At 38.6% G+C, this 21809-nt stretch overlaps 1 protein-coding gene and 1 long non-coding RNA gene across 6 annotated transcripts in view; both read left to right on the top strand.

The window, feature by feature from the left end:
* Rho-5 (rhomboid-5) overlaps positions 1-21809 on the top strand; it is a 330384-nt gene that overhangs the window by 187324 nt on the left and 121251 nt on the right. The window lies entirely within an intron of this gene.
* Positions 1367-21809, top strand: part of LOC143214754 (uncharacterized) — a 90267-nt gene continuing 69824 nt past the window's right edge. Inside the window, exon 1 of the long non-coding RNA XR_013010203.1 lies at positions 1367-8050. This is a non-coding gene — a long non-coding RNA (uncharacterized LOC143214754). The remainder of the gene's footprint in view (positions 8051-21809) is intronic.

Below are 21809 nucleotides of genomic sequence, written 5' to 3'. Positions count from 1 at the left end.
TGGCCCGCAGGTTCGCCACCTTACCTCGGGGGCATCAATTTCGCAATGGCTGCCAGCACGATATCGATTTCGCCTCTGTTTCGGGGATTGGTTTAGGTGATCGATTTCACCTTTGTACCCGGGGATCAATTTCCACCCCGGATTAGAATAGTTCTACACCCCCCCGGTTAGGCGACGCTTGTACCCTCGGTTTAGGAGAACCGATAAATCTTGGTTAGTGGCCGGAGAATGGGTTCTACCGCGATTTAGGGTAACGGGTCCCGCCTCGGTTCACGGCCCGGATTTTACTCTGATTTTAGGGGAGTACGCTTGTACCTCGGTTTTGAGCAACAATGTCGGGTACCGGGATCATGATCTTACATTGGTGCGGAGATTCTTATTCCCGGTTCAGTTTATCTTCTCAATCTGATTCGTTCGGATCATCCTTGATTTGCAGCCATTTTAGATCGATTAGGGGTGAGGATTGTACCCCGGTTTTTGGAGCAATAATGTTCCATTAGAGCAGGGGTCGGCAAACTACGGCCCGCGGGATGATATTGTTTTTTACATGAAAATTAAATCAAATTACCCGCTATTTAGTCCAGTCAACGGAAAGTTGTAGAGGGAAATGGAAGGAATACAATTTTTAACTTTGGGTCTTTGTTTGGACTAGTGAGGAGGTAAACATACTAAAAGTCCCCACTCCTAGGAGGCGAGCGGAGTGCAGGGGGGCACATAGAAGGTCCCCTTTTTCCGTTTTCCGCGTATATCTCGGAAACTATGCGTCCTAGCGATAAGACCATTTCATACCAAATTAAAGCTGACAACATGTGCCATAAGATTGATTGTATTCATTTTTTCGTTATCTCGTATAGCTTCCGAGATATACGCGCTCAAAGTTCACTAATTGTGAAGCTAACTCTTCAGCACAATTAGTGAACTTTGAGCGCGGATATCTCGGAAACTATGCATCCTAGCGATAAGACCATTCTATACAAAATTAAAGCTGACAACATGTGCCATAGGATTGATTGTATTCAGTTTTTCGCTATCTCGTATGGTTTCCGAGATATCCGCGGTCAAAGTTCACTAATTGTGAAGCTAACTCTTCAGCACAATTAGTGAACTTTGAGCGCGGATATCTCGGAAACTATGCATCCTAGCGATAAGACCATTCTATACAAAATTAAAGCTGACAACATGTGCCATAGGATTGATTCAATTCAGTTTTTCGCTATCGCGTATAGTTTCCGAGATATCCGCGCTCAAAGTTCACTAATTGTGAAGTTAACTCTTCAGCACAATTATTGAACTTTGAGCGCGGATATCTCGGAAACTATGCATCCTAGCGATAAGACCATTCTATACAAAATTAAAGCTAACAAAATGTGCCACAAGATTGATTCGATTCAGTTTTTCGCTATCGCGTATAGTTTCCGAGATATCCGCGCTCAAAGTTCACTAATTGTGAAGTTAACTCTTCAGCACAATTATTGAACTTTGAGCGCGGATATCTCGGAAACTATGCATCCTAGCGATAAGACCATTCTATACAAAATTAAAGCTGACAAAATGTGCCACAAGATTGATTCGATTCAGTTTTTCGCTATCGCGTATAGTTTCCGAGATATCCGCGCTCAAAGTTCACTAATTGTGAAGTTAACTCTTCAGCACAATTATTGAACTTTGAGCGCGGATATCTCGGAAACTATGCATCCTAGCGATAAGACCATTCTATACAAAATTAAAGCTGACAAAATGTGCCATAAGATTGATTGTATTCATTTTTTCGTTATCTCGCATAGTTTCCGAGATATCCGTGCTCAAAGTTCACTAATAAAACTTGTATAAGCATTATGTAAAAGTATCACTTCATAATATAAAAAAATAAACGTTTTTTTGCTCTATGAGAAAATTACCCATTCATATCTTCATGTTTGCTACTTGGCCCGCCGAGCCTAAAATTTTTACAATATCTGGCCCTTCCTAAAAAAAAGTTTGCCGACCCCTGCATTAGAGGATCAAGGCTAGTGATCTTAAATGGGCTTGATGATTCTGATTCTTGTTTTATTTCCTCTTTTCAATTGGATACGGTAAAGTGCCTAAATATGAACCAGTTTTTGTTAATGTCATTTTTTGATTATTTTAGTTCTCCGACCAAAAAGTTACCAATCGTAGATGCATTTCCTCCCTATAAGATTCTGAGGTCAAGTTTGTTAAACAATTAATACAGCTTGGGAAAAATATTTTTTTGTGGTGTATCATTTGCAGGTTCCAGCGGAAGGGGTTCTTAATATGGTACACCTTGAGTCCCTAATATGACACCTAGTGCCATATTCGACTAGTGCCCACACCGAGTATGTCAATAGCTATACCCATATTAGGGAAGTCTTGGTAGTGCCATATTGGGAACTCCACGTGGACTGATAATACTAGCTACTGTGACAAAGAGAAAATGAATGTCAGCCCAAACCAACAGTTGGCAAACTACAGATATGTTCAAACATTTTAAAATCACTTACCTTCCTCGAAAAAGATACAATCGAAGATCTAACCACAAAAATATTCAACACGTGGAGACACAACTGGCGGAGGATCGATCAGGATCGATACTATAATCTATAGAATGGCGCGATTGCTCTGCACACTGTTGAGTAAACATGGTAAACTATTGTTTGAGGATTTTCTCACTAGAGTGCGACTTCTCCTTTGCAAGATATAAGCTAGTGCCATAATAGGCGACTATACCATATTTGGGCACTTTATCCTACCTTGTGATGATCCTTGATTCGGAGCTATTTTAGATTGATTAAGGGGTTATACCCTGGTTTAGAGAAACAATTCCAACTCGGAGATCGATTCATCTCGATTACAGACGACGGTTTTAGTTTGTGCTTGATAGCGATCTCGCCGAGGTTTATGGCGAGTTTATTACGATTTGATGTAACTCGGTTTAGAGTATTTTACTTCCCGGATTAGAGATAATAATCCTCTTCAGTTTAGTACGACCTGTTTTAAGCCGGTCTGGAACAGTAATTGTAGATTAGGGAGATTGTTTCGCCTCGGTTAAGAATACACAGTTTCACTTCGGAGTAGTGTTTATGAAGTTTACTCAAGTATGTGTCTTAATCGTTGCAGTTATATCTAACCTATTCTGAATTAGAAGAATAAATTATCTCCTGAACTCCTACAGGATCGAAACTTCGGGTACAAATCTACTGGATTGCATACCAAATACATAATAATTAATAGGAGAAGGGCACTTTTGAGTCTGGAAATGTAAAGTTCACCCTAGAATTTTCCTTGCGAGCATATAATGGACAATTTTCTCAGCCCCTGTGCAATGAACAAAGATTTTCTGTTTCATCGAATATGTTATTACACATACACGATGAAAAGAATAATCTTGCTGGAGAACGTTCCCGTCCATTGAATAACCGCACAAAGGTTTGCAACTTCAAAAATTCTTTCCCCCAGGGGGTTTCTACTTTTTCGTATTATACCGACGTTTCTTCCAGCGGAAAGCTACAGTTCACCTTTGTAACCATTGCAGGACCGAATAACAATACTTAAAAGTGTATTCATATAACAAAATGTACAGCACGCGTATCATCTCGTGGCACGTAAGAGGAATTCTTGAAGGGGGTCGAAGCGGCATGTTTTATGCATACAGGACGTTTCGAGACTTGCTGCGTGAACTTCCGAACTGTGTGTACGCGCGCGTGTATGTGTGTGGTATGCTATTTTGAATGTGCCAGGAGGAAAGTATCTACCGAACCAACAACAAGCGAAGGGCTTCTTTTGAAATTTAAATTCATCCAAAAATCGCGTGCTGGATTTCCCTGATTCCAGCGGTGACGCGTGCCACCTAAAAAAAGATATCATACCTGTCTTTATTATTAATAGTCAACTAAATAATAGACGACATCTATGCACATCATTGTATTTGTCTCAACAATCGCCATCAAGTGATGAATAAGACAACACAGGGTTCCCCACACATTTAAAAATATTAACTTTATTTTAATATTTCCGCCACCACTGCATTAACAGAAAATTTATTCGTACCACATAATGTCCTCCTTTTTACCACGCTTATTACCACGCTTATAATATTAGCTTGCTGTGTCGCTGTTGTATGCGTCAAAAAAATCTTGCGTCACTAATACCTAAAAAAATTATTTTCTCCTTGTTAGTGCATTTTAATATAAGCGTGGTTTTCAGAAAGTTTTTTTTTTTGTCAACTAACTTTAGTAAGATATTCCATCTTTTCTGGGTAAACGAAACACCCTGATATCAAATTTGTCACTAAATTGTAAATTGTATTTATTGGTGCGTATAATAATTGATCAAATTTATTCTCCCGAATTTTCAGAAGTCTATTATGTGATGTTTACCCTTGAAATGTATGTTCCTTCTATTTGTCGAAGATAATATAATGTTGTCATACGTTGATTAGTATAAAAACTGTAAGATAATATCAATGATGGGAGATGATTGCATGATCGAAGAAACGTCTCAAGGGTGACATTTCGACCACCTGTCGCGTTCCGAAGACCTAATCAGTAATCAGGGGCCATCAGTGTCCACCTGTCGGATTTCCTCGCGAATTGTCTGGCACATTGCTAATTAATTGTCCGCAGCTTCGATCAACCAGATGCAATTAAATTAGTTTGCATGCGTCGCCTGCGAAATTCGGCGTTAATGCGTTCATCTGTTTCGTGCCTCTTGATTCCAATCACAGAGGAGGTATGGGTCTCTAGAGACCCGTGCTCAACGTTAATAATTATAATTCCTGAATAGACTGCGGATCTTTGGTGTTATTTTTAAATTAGTTAAAAGTCCTCTAATATTTCTACTCATTTTCACCATTAAATGCATAAAATCAAACGATTCACGAATTTATTTAGAGTCAACAATATAATTTTCCTTTGCAGCTGGAAATTCGCGTGTTAAGCTCGCGCATGCCTCCTGACCTACGATTGTTTTCCATTCCCAATCGCAGCATTCACTCGAGAACTGTCTTTGTTACTCTACAGTCGCAATTACTATCACTGTCCTCAATACTCTCTTCTCTCGCTCTCTTTGTCTCTCTAGCACCATCAATGCCATAACAAACGACGGTGACTTTCCTTTTTAACCTCCATACAGACTACACATTCTCATTTAGATCACCTGATTGGTCGAATTTATATTTTTTCTTGTAATTTTTATTGTCTACAGGGACAATGATCTAATTCTACAACTACTGTCAATAAACGAGAAAATAAATTATAAGATGGATGACGAGATAAACATGTTTTACAGACCGCATTTGAAGTAGTGAATAACAATAGATTTTTTCAAATACACTGGAATAATATTTTTGCTGTCATTTATTATTCAAATTTATTATTGCGACCGGAACGTTTATAAATTGATAATGGTAAAAAGATGCTGCTTGAAAGTATTGTCAAATCAACTGGAATAATATTTTTGTTGTCACTTGTTTTCTCCAAACTATTATTGTGCACTAAAATGTACCGAAATGTTTACAAATTAAAAATGGGGTGAAAAGAAAATATTGATGAAATTTTCAGCATGTGTATATCTACTAGTTATTAACTAGCATAGATCTACAAAACATATATTTTAAATTTCCATTAAGGGCCCAAATGAAAAAGTTTTAAAAAATGATTTATTTATTTTTTGCATGCAACCTTGTAAATTGTAATTTTTCGAAACTCTTTTTTGTAGATCATTCAGTAAACCAATGCTTCTAACTATTTACAAAACATCAGGTCGTTTGGTACAATTATAAAAAAGTTATACTGTTTTAAAGTGCGTTGAAATGTTTTTTCGTGGTTCACTGTATATTCTGAGAGAAGAGTTATTAATACAGTTCACTTGTCTCACTCTGTACATGAATGATTCGCAGTAGTGTTGTTTTTCCTAGTAAGGAAGCGAGTACAAAGGGCCAAGGCCAGTTGGCATAATAACAGTTTTTGCGAGGATAATATCGTGGCTTCTTGTGCAATGGACGAAGATTAACGTCTCGAGAGACGCACAGCTGTCTTCGACACACAGTCACGCACTGTGGCGCCTCGGCGAACACGTGTTGATCTACCGCGCATCCGTTTCGCGCAGTCGACCACGAGTCCTGGTCAGTGACACATCTCGTCAATGGTGGCAGCGTCTTCTTCAATCATTTTCATTTGGTATTATTGTAATCATCGCTCCTAAATCGTTGTGATCGTTAATGGATCATCGAACAGCTGTTTGCTCTAAAAATAAACGGTGCTTTTTTGTTAAAACGGTGTAGTTTTGTTAAAACAACAGCTCGTGTGAAAGTTAGGACAGGCGACTACTCGAGTCAAAACAGTGCAGGTAAACACTTGCAGTCATTCGTATTAAATTGTTTGAAACGTTGTTTTGTTCTCTCATCAATCACATTTCAATGAATCGGTACAAAATTCTTGTGTTTACATTTTCTTTGCTGTCGTAGTTGATCTTTTATGTAACGACGAGGTTTATATGTATAGTACATTGTTTTTTGTATTTAATATTTTTATTTAGACCGTTTTCGTTTCGTTTATATCGATGTTTTTAGTAATTAAGGCTTTAGCATTTTCGTAGTATTTTTAAATGCGATCCGATAATCAATTGCTTTGTTAACTTTGACATTTTATTTTGAGGTAATTGTAAATGTATGAGTGCTTGTGGTTTGCAAAATAAGCAAGGTATTTTTAGACTATAAATTGCATTGTTTATTTAAGTAGTGTTACGAAGTTCGTAAATTTTATTTTATTATGTTATGAAAGTATTTCATTATATTAATTTTTATTACATGAAAACTAAATACCATAAAATTTTATATGTAATTTTCTGATAATTGTGAGATTATCTTATCATTTTATCGTGCAAAAATGACGATGCGATTGCTACAGGTGATTAGACTATAATCTTTTTCTAGATAAGATTAGTTCATAGTGAGACAGTCTGACGTGACACAGTCAGTGTGTTATTTTTTAATCACAGTCACTATATTTGGCCATGTCCTCGTAGTCGCTTCTTAGAAAAATATTAACAGTAACCAAGTTACTCCGGAATAAAAATGATAAATATAGAAAAGTAGAGATGTCCTTCTAGTTATACTTATAAAAATATTAACAATGACCAAATGAATCTAAAATAAAAAAAATATTGAATACAGCAAAAACTAAAGGAAGTATACTATAAAAATAAATAAATATTGTATCTAATTCGAATGTAATTTAATCAAATTAACAAATCTTGTCAATTCTAATATCTGACTGCTTGATTATTCAACACAAAAGGCTTTTTATATCTTCCCGAATACGCCAGGTCCAGCATAATAATTACAATGTTCGAATAATAAAATGAATTTGCCGACGTGCTTCTGATTACGCAGCGCCTTTCGCTCGAAAGAGTGCACATGAAAGTTTAATTAACGCAGAGTGCATTGCAAATGCGAAATTCGAATTTAAATATCGTTTCAATTAGCTGATTGAAGGAATCCCTCGTTCGCTACCAAAGCTGTCGAGTCTTTGGATAATAGAAATCGCGTTCTCTTTGAAACTTATTCATCAAAAAATTATAATAACAATTTCACTTTGGGTGCCACACCGACGTTCATCGAGAAAACTCGCACAAAATCAAAACAATTCAATACAGACACACAAATTATCTCAGAAATTATTTCACAAATAAAGATTGTTGTGAAAATTGATTTTCAAGGTTGTTAAAAAAATTCGGTCATGCATGACCGATGTGGCGCTCAAAGTGTTAATAATTATTGCTTCTGATGGTAATACATATATCGTTTGGTTGAATAGCTCCGAAGACTGTATAGACTCTTATCGATTTTATCCTGCACCGTTTTCCTCGAGGCGGACGGAATTAACGGAAAAACTTGGAGTATAGTTTCGCGGTAGTATAATTTATTACAAGCGCGAGGCGAAGTGGAAGTGAAATTGTGTCGAGTATTCTGCGGTACGAGTTCTCGGCGATTACCTTTACCGAACAGGATGATGTGTTCCTAGAGTCTCCTCGCTTCCTACCGCAATAAGATGTGAGTAAAAGAACCAAGATAATACGGTCTCGTGGACAGCCACGATTTTTATCTATTACGTCTTTCAGTGTGGTCCCTTGGCCAGAAATATTGGGTTGGCAAATAAATTCGTTCGGTTTTTCTGATTTATTCCACTCTAAAAACCCGAACGAACTTATTTGCCAACCCAATACTTTGCCAGAACGATTATTTCGAAGTTTAATTGTTACATTGTGAACACCATTTTAATCTTATATTTTAATATGTCCGACCAACAATTTTTCTCTGCACGTCGTTCTGTTGTTTCCCTTACTTTCTGGCAAATAATTATTTCATTTTTCCTTAATGTTCGTGGATTATTTTAATTCATTTTTGTATGTTCATCTCTCTGTTCTTTCTTATTTTTTAATTTAATTTAATCTTTTAATCAATTGCTCGTCTTTCATTAATGGTGGTGGGTTGTTTCGATTAATTTATGATTTGAAGGAACTTGTTTAGAGCAAGACACAAATGTAATTTCAAAAAAATAAATTTGATTTCAGTTAAAAAAAATAATCTTCGCGACATACAGTTACTCGAATTAATATTCGGACGCTATAAAAAAGACGATAACTCTTTTAATATTGTACTATACGATTTGAACTTTTTTTGCGAAGCTAGAGCAATTAGTTTACTACAGGATGTGAAAAGAAATTTTTTCAAAAATTGCAATTGATCGGTGTATTGTAGAAAAAATACTAAAATTTTTGCATTTTACAACTTTTTTTATGTCGGCCTATATTGAAAGTTTAAAGAATACGTTTTGTGTAGATCTGTGTGAATTAAAAATCGGTCGACGTTGCAATGAGCTACAAACGTTTGAAGACGGTAAAAGTTCAAATCGTATAGCACACAATTAAAAAAGTTATCGTCTTTTTAAGAGCGTCCGAATATTAATTCAAGTAACTGTATAAAAATACAGAAAAGTTATTCAAGAAAAATTTGTCAAGTGCAATGACTCACGGAAGTACCTCGAACAGCTGATAACGATTTTATGATGCAAATTATGAAATCGTTATCAATGGGAATGTAAATATATCTTGCACTGACTAAGCTTAAAATGTTCGACTTGGTTCGAACATCATTCGAAAGGGTTAACTAGTAATCGTAATATAAAACCATAATATCTGTAGTTTCAAGGAAAAATGCTATTGGATTTACGTATTTACCAGAAAAAAAAGTCATGAAAACAAATACGAAGGCTCAAAAAAATAATGCAATTTAGCCGATGTCCTATGTCAAAGCATTGCAGATCAAAACTTTAAACGGCAATATCTCGAAAGTGAAACTATGTGACATGTGGCGTTCTTCCTGACAACCACAGATATAAACCACAAGTCGACCACTAAATCCATTCAGTCACTTTTATCGAACCCCCAAAAACCTCCACGAGTTCTATCTGTTCGAAAACAAAAATTTGGAAGTTTCTCGTCAAAATGTATCCAACTCCAGTCATCCGATAGTAGACGATCTCGGTCCTCGCCGATTCCCAAGAAACCGATTGCACCAATACTTTCCCTGCTCTCCAAGGGAACAATTTCTATCGAAAATTCCGTTCCTTATCGAATCATTCCGGGAAAGCTGGCATTCGTGGGAGGAGTGTGTGTACACGGGGAACCAACCGCGCCGACCTAAACGAAATTACAGGGCGGTCTGTGCAAACACGTGGCGGATCTGGACACGCTAGATAATAATCACGGCAAAGACAGCATGCTTGCGCGCGTGCGAATCGAGTAAGTAAATTCTGCGCGGAAACAAACGCGTCATCAGCGGTATTGTTTAATAGCGACCGCGTGATCAGAGCGGGCCGGCCACAGCAAATAACGTGATTACCGTCGGCACACTGTGAAACATGGGTACGGCTTATGGTCACCAAGAAGCATAATGTCGGAGTACAACCAATCGATTATTTATTCACCTATTTATTTTTTTATCTTGCTTAATTCGCCTTCAAAATGTCGCACAGTTTGTAAGTAATCAAGATTTTTTATTTCCTTTATTTTGGACCATAATTCATACTGATTAAGACATTTAAGACGTCGACAGGTCGACCCACATTATTCAAAAAAGAATGCTCTGTAAAAAATATATATCTCGCGTAATTTTCATTATTTTCGCTTTTAAAAAATCGCACGCATACCACAAACACCAGTGAATACGTGTGCAAAATTTCGATTCGAATCGGTCAATAGTTTTTTCGAAAAAAATTCCTGAATACCTCCTCGAAAATAAGAATACCCCTCGAGTAGTTTTGCGAAAGTTCATTAATTTTCTCTTAATTGGCCCCCTCGCGTAGTTTCCTGCAAGCCACCTATTAATATTCTTTGCCAACACATAATGTGAGTGGACATGATTTAACAGAATCCTGGTGTAGGCCGCAAAGTCACGGCATACAGAGCTATGGGGGGGTGGTCGTTGCGGGGGCGGTTAGTAAATCAAACGCACGTGACTCACGTGTGGCGGCGTTAACCGGTCTCTCAGCCGGAAATGGGATCAACACCTGCATGTATCACCGTCGTCGACGGGGTGCGCCGCCGTCAGATGTACTCGACGATCGCAGATACAATAATAACCGCGGCTCGAGCGAGCCTGTCGCTGTTCGAGCGTTAAGGACCACCCCGTGGTAGTTGATTTATCGAGCCTTCGAGCAGCAACGCAGGGGTGTAGACCGTTACTAAGGATAACCGGTATCTGGACGGCGGATTTTGTGTATTTATGACAAGCCTCGGTGCGCACGGGCTGCGAAGAGCCCAGGAAGGAAGAGGAAATGATGGAGAGGTGACCGAGTCTCGATGCTGAGCGTGTTTGGCACCCTCCGTTTATACTAGTCTGGGTAGCAGGTGAACTTCGAATAATTTTGAACAGTATAGCTCGAAAGTCTGTGGACAGTTGCGATTTTTTCAGAGCCGATGACAAAATTTTGTTGAACGAGAATGCTACAAACTTTTTCAACAAATTTTTGAGACCTCGAAACTTGATGTACGATTTTTTTCGCTGTTTTATGGAACAAAAATGGAGACCAACTTTGATGGTGTTTCTTATTTATTGTTAATTTGGTAGTACCCCACTTCACGTTTTAGTAAATCGATCCAAAAAGATCGTGCATCAAGTTTCGAGGTCTCGTTGGAAAGGGGAAGCTTCAATCTTGAAATCTGTGGTGGATCGAGTCACGGAAAAAATTTGTTAAGGTTTTTACAGGCGTTTGAATTTGTAGCATTTTTAAGAAGTAGCTCTATTTTTTCGAGAATGAAGGGATCAAATATTTTTTGCATCCACTATAGGGTATAATAAAAAATAAATAATAAAATTAGCGATTCGAAGGATAGACTGGTAGAATAATCGAGTAACGTGAGAGGATTAGGCGAGTGTATAAAACGAACAGCGAAGAGTAATGTCGTCGGGAATCAATGGCTCGCGTCTGATCGAATTAGACGACAAATAGAAATTTTTTATCTGGATTTTATCTATCCCGGAGCGCGATTGAACGGCGGGACAAAAATTCCTCGGAGGGATTCCCATCTTATCGCGATTTCCCGTCGGGCACACGTTTCAGCGAACAGTGCAAAACGTTTTAGGTGAGCGGCGTTCGATCGGGCCGCGTGTAATTACACGCGTCAGCTGGTGTTCGCGCGAGAGTCTGCAACAAAAGCCGCGCGCACGATTTTTTCCGTTCGCGAAGAAATCCCGGGGACTCATTCCCTCCCGAGATTACCGTCGGAAAAACGCTCATTGTCTGCCGGGAGACGGTCCGCATTTATTCGACGGGGTCGCCGAGTTCTGTCATTTATTATGGTCTCGTGACGTCCGTTCTCGCTTATAGTGTTTACGGCGTCAAGGAGAAATAGATTTTTGAAATAGGTGAATGGAGATAAATGCTTTTGTTTTGCGCGACGCCGAATTTGGCTGATAAAACGTTTCTTCAAAAGAACATTTATCGACTGCGGATTTTTACGCAAAATAAAAATTTTGTATTTTAATCTTTAAATGGACCATGAAAAAGTAGAATTAAAGTACATTTAATATGAATATTATAGTCAATATTCATTTTTTTATATGTAAAATTTCATCTAAATTCACAAATAGTTATATTATTATTATTTACACATTATATAGAATTATTATCCATAAATTTGCGAAGAAGAACCCGAATGCACTTAGGGGTTCTGGTAGTACTGGAATTGATTTAAAACTTGTTTCTTCCTTTCATTTTTGAATAAGTTGATAATATACCGATATTTTTGCATCGCTTTTATCATTCTAGTCTTTCACTCATTTGTGTCATAAATTCATAAAATTCGCGGGTTATTAAAACAGTTGATATTTCCAATTCTGCGGGTTGTTTATTTTCCAATAATGCAAATCAACATCACGTTATAACACGTATGAAGGAATTGAGAGCAGAAACGTCACCAGGGAAGTTCGCCAAATGAACGAGCGGAATAAACAAACGCGTTATTTGCATTACATAGTTAAACAAAAACTGGCGAAATGGACTGCCGAGAAACTTGTCACTGGCTCCCGTCAGTCAACGTGTGTCAAATTACACACATTGTCGCAAATATTAGTCACGACTGACGCACTTATTTTTAAAATTGACATGAAAAATGTATTTTCACCAGTTTCTACTACAAAACAAACATTGAAAAAAATTGTGCTATTTGTCCCGGATTGTACGATCGATCTACAGAATTTTTTGAACGGACTAATAATAAATTCGCGACACCGCGTTACGAAAGAATCACTCTCGGAATTGCTGTCCAATGGTGCTCCATCGCAGGTAATCTCCCCCGGCGAGCACAAATCAAGCGGCGCGCGACATATTGAACGACGCCGGGCCGATTTTATTTCGATCAGCGTATTTGTCCGCGTTGTTTGCGGCGGAGAGCGCGCGCCAACGGATTTCAAGAATTTATCTGAAACTGGATTTTGGACAGGGGTGCATCCAGTGTAATTTGCATCCCCCGCGAAAACAAGATTGCCTATAGCGGCGGCGTCCGCCCCTTCAAACGCCGGGTCTCGCGATTCGCTGTAACGAAAGGGGTGACTCGCGCAATTCCATGAATATTTCATACGTATCTCACGGTGTATCGAGAAACGCCGTTGGATGCTGCATGCCCTCCACCCTCCCCCTCGTTCACACATACACGTACACGTATGTATACACACTCTCTCTTCTTCCCTTTCCCTCTTCCAACCGGGTATGCTTTGTGCCGCGCTCACAGCTTCCTACCCCCGATGAAAAAGCTCGCCGCGTGTACGTCGCATAATTTCGCGATTCATTCTTGCCGCCCCCGCAATATCCCTTATATATTCTCCTTAGATGAGACCGGGAATACATCTGTCCATGCACCGGGTGACTCGGAAGTAGCTCGAGAAAATTAGGGGTGGAAGGGGGTGCCATTTGTGCCCGAGGACCCTCGAGAAATATTTAAAAGCTAATATTTACACTTTTTTCTAGCTTTTACTTATAGTCACTAATGTCATGATTTTATGTTTAAATTTATATTAAATTTTTCTATCTGTTCCGATACTAATTTTATAACAGAAGAAACGTTGAAATTTTGGGGAAAAGTATTATTAATACTTATAACTGGATTCGGTGTTTTGTGGAGAGCCAGGAAAACACAATTATTTTCTCCTTTTTACTGCATTCTAATATAAGCGTGGTTTTTAAAAAGTTTTTTTTATATATCTTTTTGTTGGTGCAAAGATACATTCTAGAAGTATATGAAAGTTTGTGTGGATTTTATACATTTATAATGAAAATTAATGAATGAAATTATACTCTGAAATATTTTTGTTCTCCATAAAAATTTTGGACCCTTTTTTGACGCCTAGGAATGACCCTAATCGCTAAGACCAACACCTTCCCTCGCCGGACATCGTCGCAACTACAAACCCCGTTGAGTTTAGCAGACATTAACTCACGATTCGAGCCGGTAGCCTAACGACCGTGCGCGCAACTCGCATAAACGAAGCGAGAGTGCGGTGAAGAGAATCGGCAACGCGAGAAAGTTTCGAATTCTACTTTACGAATTACGTGAACGTACGGATCTAGCAGGTCGTGGGAGAGCGACCGCGACATTATACAGTAGACGGTGAAGTTATCAAGTGTTGCTGGGTGTGGTGGAAACCCGAGGGATGAAAACTGGGGAGGAGGCGCCGAGACACTTCCGACAGCTTTATTCAAATCGCGCGGCTAAATAATGAAAGGCAACCGTGCCAATACGTTCCCATCGATCGCAGAACTTGCCTCGTTAACCCTTCCGAGCTTTTTCTGTTTGGATCGTCTTCCTTATTACCACGCTTATATTAGCTTGCCCGAGTTGTCCATGTTGTCGTTGTTGTATGCGGTCAAATCTTGTAATCGAATTTTAAATCACTTCCCGACGAGAGTTAGAGACTTGAAACTTTAAACATAGCTCAGAACTGGATGACAATGCAATATTAAAAATCAAATTTTTAAAAAACTGTGCGTTTAGTACTGGTACTCAGTAGTATTTTTTCAACAATGCCGATCTTTGCAATTTTTGAGAAAATTTCTTCTCACATCCTGCAGTAAACTAGTTGCTCTAGCTTCCCAAAAAAGTTCAAATCGCATGATCGAATATTGAAAAAGTTATCATGAAAGAGGAGTGCCTAAACATTTATGAGCGGTAGTGTATATTGAACCTGAACTTGCGTGTTAATATTTAATTAATGCTGGCAATATCGAGCACTGCATTTCCAATTATCGCTAAAAGTGATTAAAAATGTTTGCATTGCCTCTGAAAAATTGTAAGAAAATTTAGTACAGTCTGTTTGAAATTTTCGTCACGAGTCTGAATCATTAGATCGTACGAGAAGGGTTTGAACAAAATATATTTTATATTAATTCTCCCTAAACGCGAACTCTAATTTCATTGTTTTATGGAATATAACATTTTATTTATTTTTACTAATCTATACTCTCTCTCTCTCTCTCTCTCTCTCTCTCTCTCTCTCTCTCTCTCTCTCTCGATGTACTTAAACCGAAATTGATTTTTTGGATCGGTTGCACTTGAATACCCTGTTAGAGAGTACCTACTGGACATTCAGTGCTCGCAATAGATTTAGTTTTGCATAGGCTATCTCTTAAAGGAAACGGGATGGAGATCATTCAACATTAATGAAATGGGAAATGTAATTTTCTTAAGAGCTTTCCTAAACGAAGCGGGTGGCTGTGTGTACATTGCGAATTATAGTAACGAAGGAAGACAGCGCCGCAAAAGAAAGACGGTTGTTTCCTGCAGAGAAATATTTGCGCAATGTATGATTGAATTTGTGAACCGACTACGACGATAAGAAGCTTTCCAGCGAAGTACAAAAGTTATTTTTCTGTGGAATCAACTCCGTTCTCAATCTCAACAAGTTCTTGTTTCATTGCTGGATTTCGTTTGAGACATGATTTCGGAATGGGACAATTACAGTTCGTTTAATAAACTCTGCCCCAACCTGACAAACACGACTCAATTCACTTCAAAAAATTTCTGCGCCCATAACTGTTGTATGTGGTCTCTATATACAAATTACAATTTATTCTTAATGTTTTTCGCACTCTCTTTTTCGCAGCAAGTAAGTTTTTTTCTTACGAAAATTTTTAGACGCAATAAATGTCTCTTAATGAAAATGATCCACATTAGGATCGAAACGTCGGGATACATGGTTAAATAATTGCACAATTGCTGTAGTGTTACAACTGATCGAACCTCGCGCCGAAATCATCAAATCTTATAAAAAATTTTTCATCGGTCTAAAGAGTTTTAAAACAATTACATAATCGCTGTAGGCAGGGCACCGAGTAGTTGCAGTTTCTAATTTTCGCGAGGATTTAAGAATGGAACTGGCACAAAGGGCAGAGCGCGTATTCTGCGTAGCAACCGTAACGAATATTTCCACCTTTCCCGTGCCGCGTCGCGACAACCAAGGAAAGTTCACAACAATCAGTTTCGAAGGAGTCACCTGAAGCTATAGGTCTAGTTTTCAGCGGAGCGGTTGCTTTTCCGCTTCGGAGAGCGGTCTTTAGCGCCGCGCACGGTTAATTTCGGAATCAGTTTGCTCGTGCAGTTGAAATAATTTATTCGACGGGTTCAGCGTCACTGGAATATCGCCGTTTTCCTCGACTACGGCGAACTATCGCGAGGGAAAATTCGCGACCTAAGCAGGTTAGAGCGATAGAAATGAGGAGAGATAGAGAAAAAGAAAGGGAGAGACGAATAAAATCGGGCGAGATGCGCTTAAAATTGCGATACGATATATGTACTCCCGTATGTGATCTCTATATATTTATAAATACATGCGAAGCTATAGATTAAGTGGAGAACCGAGACGACGCAGCAGCTTCTTATTATGCGAAGATACGCTGCCGTTTGCGTTCGCGTAATCTGCTTGTGATGCTTCGGATGCCTCCTCGGCTTCTCAACTACCAGCGAATTTTCTTCTCTCCTTTTCAGTCATTCTCTCGCACACTAGTTCGCTAGTTCTCTTTCGGTATCGCGAACGTATGCAAGACGATCGGAATTTTCGCGCATTTGTGACACTTTGAGATCTACGAAACGGGAGGTACAATGGGAGACAAAAGTACAAGAAATTCGAAATCCATCAATACATGGCAATGAAAGCCATTCATGAGTATATTTTGCATTAAACTTTTGCGAATACTGTACCCTCTGCAGCTGTATTCAGTGGTCTACATTTGTCGCGTTTCCATGCTAGTGAGAGACAACACGATAAATTTGACGTTTTGTGACAGTTTATAATTATTTTGCTCTGCAACTGTTTAGTGAATCCTAATAAATTTTGAACATAATTAATTACATAATTTTTACTACATATTAAAAAAAACTGGAGTTTCTAGTTGCGTTTCTTCAAGGTTTGTAAATAGGGGTTCAAGTGGAATTTTATGAATTCTCCATAAGAAGACGTGTTAAAGTGTGCAAACCTTAAGTTGCTATAATTCTTAAACGGTGCAGTGAATCGAGCCCAAACTTTGGTAATTGCATTAATTTAGTAAGAATTATATCTTGTCAAATTTTCAAAAATTTTGTTGCCTTTTTATATACCTCCAGAACATCCTTAACTAATGTCGATGGTATTGCTACTTCGCAGTGGATGCTGCAAATATTTCTGTGGAAAATTTGTTCCCTGATTCTCGCGCATTTTGTTACACTTTTTTAATCTTAGACCAGAATTGAAGGATGTGTTTTTGCTTTTTTATTGTATTTTGAATCATTAAGATTATTAAAAGAGGTAATTGATTTTTTTTTAATTTCTGGTTCGTTGATAAATTAATATTGACGATTTCGTTGATAGGCTGTTCGTATGCACAGAATGACGGTACAGGGCTGCTTCGAGAATGAATTTTCCAAATTGTTTTTTTGAGTGCATGTATGGTCTCTGCAACTGGATACATATTTTCTTTCCCCGAGCATCTAATTCCATGGACCGTGTTCGTTGGCCGTTCACGTTCGATCCCGTCGATAGTTCTTCCCCTGAGACGGCTCTCTTCGAGTCTCTGAGATGCAGCGACGCGTTCGAATTCCTCGGTGTACGTAAACGTGGGATCGGTCGAGGTCGGTTTTATCAGGCAAGGAAATGTCACGGCGGGGGTCTAGTAAATCGATAATGCACCGTTGACGTGTGTGTGTGTATATATGTGTGCACGTTTAGGGTGTTCCACCTCGCCGGGGTATCTTAAGTATCCTCCTCGTTTTTGATAATGCCAAATATTACAGAAAGAGGCAACTCTAAAGTGATAGACGATGCATCGAGGAACAATTTCCCTCTGAGATTTTCAAAATTTCCTAATGGGTGGATCCACCGTGTTAAAAACTGTGGAGGTCCTCGATAAAATAATTATGTCTCCTTAAAAAATGAACTTTCGAAGCTGAACATTTTTGCACACATTTCTGCACGTATAATCCAAATACAGTAAAAATTTCGCAAATATTCATTCAGCCATGTGGTTACAAAAAATTTCCAAATGGAATCATCTTTCTCAAGCGAACGACCAGATTATACCTTTGAGAAATGAGGTCCTCAATGAAAAAATTCTGCCTCCTTGAAAAATGAACTTTCGAAGCTGAAAATTTTTGCACACATTTCTGCACGTATAATCCAAATACAGTAAAAATTTCGCAAATATTCATTCAGCTATGTGGTAGCAAAAAATTTCCAAATGGAATCATCTTTCTCAAGCGAACGACCAGATTATACCTTTGAAAAGTGAGGTCCTCAATGAAAAAATTCTGCCTCCTTGAAAAATGAACTTTCGAAGCTGAAAATTTTTGCACACACTCCTGCACGTGCAATCTAAATACGGTAAAAATTTCACACGTATACATTCAGCTATATGGTTGCAAAAAATTTTCGTATAGAGTCATCTTTTCGAAATGAACGATGGAGTGCAAGCATTTGGAAGATATATCGCCTGCCTTGAGATCACGGGAAGGCTGACCTTGAAGAAAATTTGTACGTCTACTGCAGCATCTGGCAAGTATGAGGGTCACCCTGTAAGTGTGTGCCTGCATACCTGCAACCATTCTACATGGCTCTGTTCGGTGAGTTTCCTCGGTTCCGGGCCTGGGCTGCTGCGTCTTTTCGAAAGGTAGCGAGCGATGAGAAAAAGAGGCAGGCGTGGGTTGTAGAATCGAGGGGAATGTGAGAGGAGGAGGGAGGTAGAGGGGGCACTGTATCCTCGGATTCCATAGACGTTGGAAACATTCTTCATCTGAGAATGGTTGTTGAAGTATTAAAACGAAAGGGGAGAGCAGGCAGGGAACAAGGCGGAGCACAACCTTTTCATAGGCTTCTTTGACTTCTCTCGACTGCATCTCAAAGGATTCAACCAGGGCGGGGAGGAGAGAGGGGGGGGTGTGTGTATGTACGTACGCGAGGGGATTGTGGGTGGAGACACACACAGAGATTGCCGGGAGTCCAATCTTCTATTTCAGAAATTGGCCATTTTCCGCTTGGCTCGACCTATTTCCGTTTCGTTAATTCCTTACGTACCTTCCATCTATCGGACTCCATTAAGGGTTTTATTTCGAATACGTCCGCCATCCTCACGTGCCTCGGCCCCTGCGATTCTGCGGTTCGATCGATACAACGCGTTGTCTTTACGGCGAGTTGTGTCCACAGTGCAAATGTTTGTAACGCCCCGGCAAACCGGCGTTCATTTGTTTACTCGCACTGTCAGTCGCGACGTTTGCTTTACGTGTGTCAAATTTTAACCTTCGGGTACTCGCACGCCACTTTCGACGCTGTTCGCGTGGAATTTTATACGACTCCGATGTAAATAAATTTTTATTCGGTACAACGTCCGTGTTAATGCTGGATAAATATTTAGTAATGTGGGCGAGACCGTCGTTTCATGCTTCCAAACGAATTTCAAGTTCTGAGGTTGTAAATACCAGATGCGAGTAATTAAAAGTTAAATATTTGATGCACATAAATTGTGAATCTTTCACTGGCTCATTTCTGATTAAAAATGCAAACATTTTTCCATTTGCATTGAACCTTCCACGAAAATATAATATACAACTTGTAAAGTTCCATTGAAAAAAGCATCGTTAATTTCATGATCTAATTTGGAAGTGAATCTAGGGAAAGAAGTTCCCGAAAGTTAGGTGCTCTTCAATTAGTGTGCGAGATTTTTGAAGCACTCTTCACCTCGTTCTGAATGGTTTTTCATATAACTATAATTAACGAAGATGTTCGTGTATTTTCCGTCTATTCTTCTACCTAATAATTCGAATTATTGATTCTTTCAATGAACAGCGAAAAATCGAGTTTTGTATTATTTTTTTTTTTAATATCGGAGGCTCCCGACGCAAAATTGCAGCAATTACATCGTTAACATAAATTGCTGTTTATGCAGTTCCAGCATAGACGTTTCCGCCATTTTGCTTACGCCAATGGCGCGACTGAATGGCGCGTCCTAATGAACGTAAACACGCGAAAATGGCTTTGAATGATTACGGAGGCAGGATGCTCTTTATGAATTTCCTGGACTGATTGATTTCGCTCGATATTTCACCGAGAACCAGGAATTAGGTTTACGTAGAAAGTTCCCCGTCATTCGTCTGCAGATAATTAGCCTCTGTAAAATTCTGAGGAAATTTATTTATGTCATTTTATTGTTCAGATCTGTATAAAGTCAACGAGCTTTTATTTTTATGATTTTCGTGAAGATTTCTAGCAAGCTATTTCGAAGAATTCGATTAACTTGCTCAGAGGTTTTGAATTTTTTCCCACTCCGGCGATTTGCATCGGTATGAATAAATGCAAATTAGACTGAATCAGGCAACTGTAGGATCCATCATTTCCCGTTTCAATTTTTTATGTTTTTTACTTCACGGTGTTATGAAAAATTGATAAACTTATTTTTTAATACAAATTGAACGAGAATGGTATTTGAGAGATTAAATCTTGTATTCAGTTTAACGACAATATCAAATTACCAAATATAAATCACCGTAAAAAATATTATATATCAGGCTTTGTATGTATTTGTAACCTTACGTGAAGGCTTAACCCTTTGCACTCGGAGCTATTTTAACTGCAAAATTAAACTTTCTTTCCGATCTAGAATATTTCCATTCCTTGTGATTTTTAACATTTTGTAGATGTGAAATTGGTATAGTACCTCATATAATAACTAAATGTTTAATAATTGATTAGATACCGATATATTTAATAGTGTAAACAATATTTTGAATAATGGTACAGCAATTTTTAGTGGTGAAAATACAAAGGCTTAAAATACAAAATAAAATCGTATAAAATAATGTGTAAAAAATAGAAGTTTTAGTTTAATTAGAGTGCAACATACTCGTTTCTCTATTCCTCTCTTCGCTATCTTGCTACCACTGTCTGTTCCTCGACAGGCAGCCCTTTAAAGGTGAAATCAATAAAACCGGTGACTATGAGAACTCAAGATAGCACTGGGATAACGACGCATCGGCCGCATGAATAACAAGAATGGGGAAACGAATCTTTTTCGAATGGTCGCGCGACGAATTTGCGAGGCAAAACTGCGGCGAAGCTGATCGATAGGCGAACGGTGTTCTCTTCCTTGCTTTTCTCTCTTTTTCCCCTTTTTCTCCCTTTTTCACAACCCCGAGCACTGTTTTTATGGACGGCTGGAGGGAGTAACGAGTGTCTCGACTATGTGTACTTGAATATATTCGAATATATTCGAGTCGTTGGAGAGCAGGATGCTGTACGAGGACCGACCATCGATCAAAAGCTCGGAATGTTTTCTTCAAAGAACCGTCGAGTCGGTTTCCATCCGACAGAAACGAGTCAATGTTTTATTTATACTGTGCAGCCTCCGTTATACGAACACCCGTTATGTGAACGGTCGATCATGTAAACACCTGTTATTTAAACGTGCACGTAATTTTTTAGCCTCTCGAATCAATGTATCTTGATAAAATATTGTTATTGTTTTATTTAATGTTAAATATCCAACAGCTTCGAACCCAAGAACTTTTAATGTTGCGGTTCTTTTAATTAATTTGTTCCCCAATGCTCGCTTTCTGAAAATGAAAAGCTAACGAAAGGATTAAATGTTAACGTCCGTATAAATTTAGTTCAGAATCTTGATTGCGAGTGTAACTGAACGTTACAGGCTTTGTCTGAAGGGTTAACGGTCAGGCAAATCTACGACCTGTAGTCACGATGAAATAATAAAACCAGGGCATAAGTGGCAGCCATTTTC

The sequence above is a fragment of the Lasioglossum baleicum genome, chromosome 13 (assembly GCF_051020765.1).
Source record: "Lasioglossum baleicum chromosome 13, iyLasBale1, whole genome shotgun sequence".
Lineage (NCBI taxonomy): Eukaryota > Metazoa > Arthropoda > Insecta > Hymenoptera > Halictidae > Lasioglossum > Lasioglossum baleicum.
Note: the sequence above shows the minus strand (reverse complement) of the source record. Positions and strands in the feature narration are given on the sequence as shown.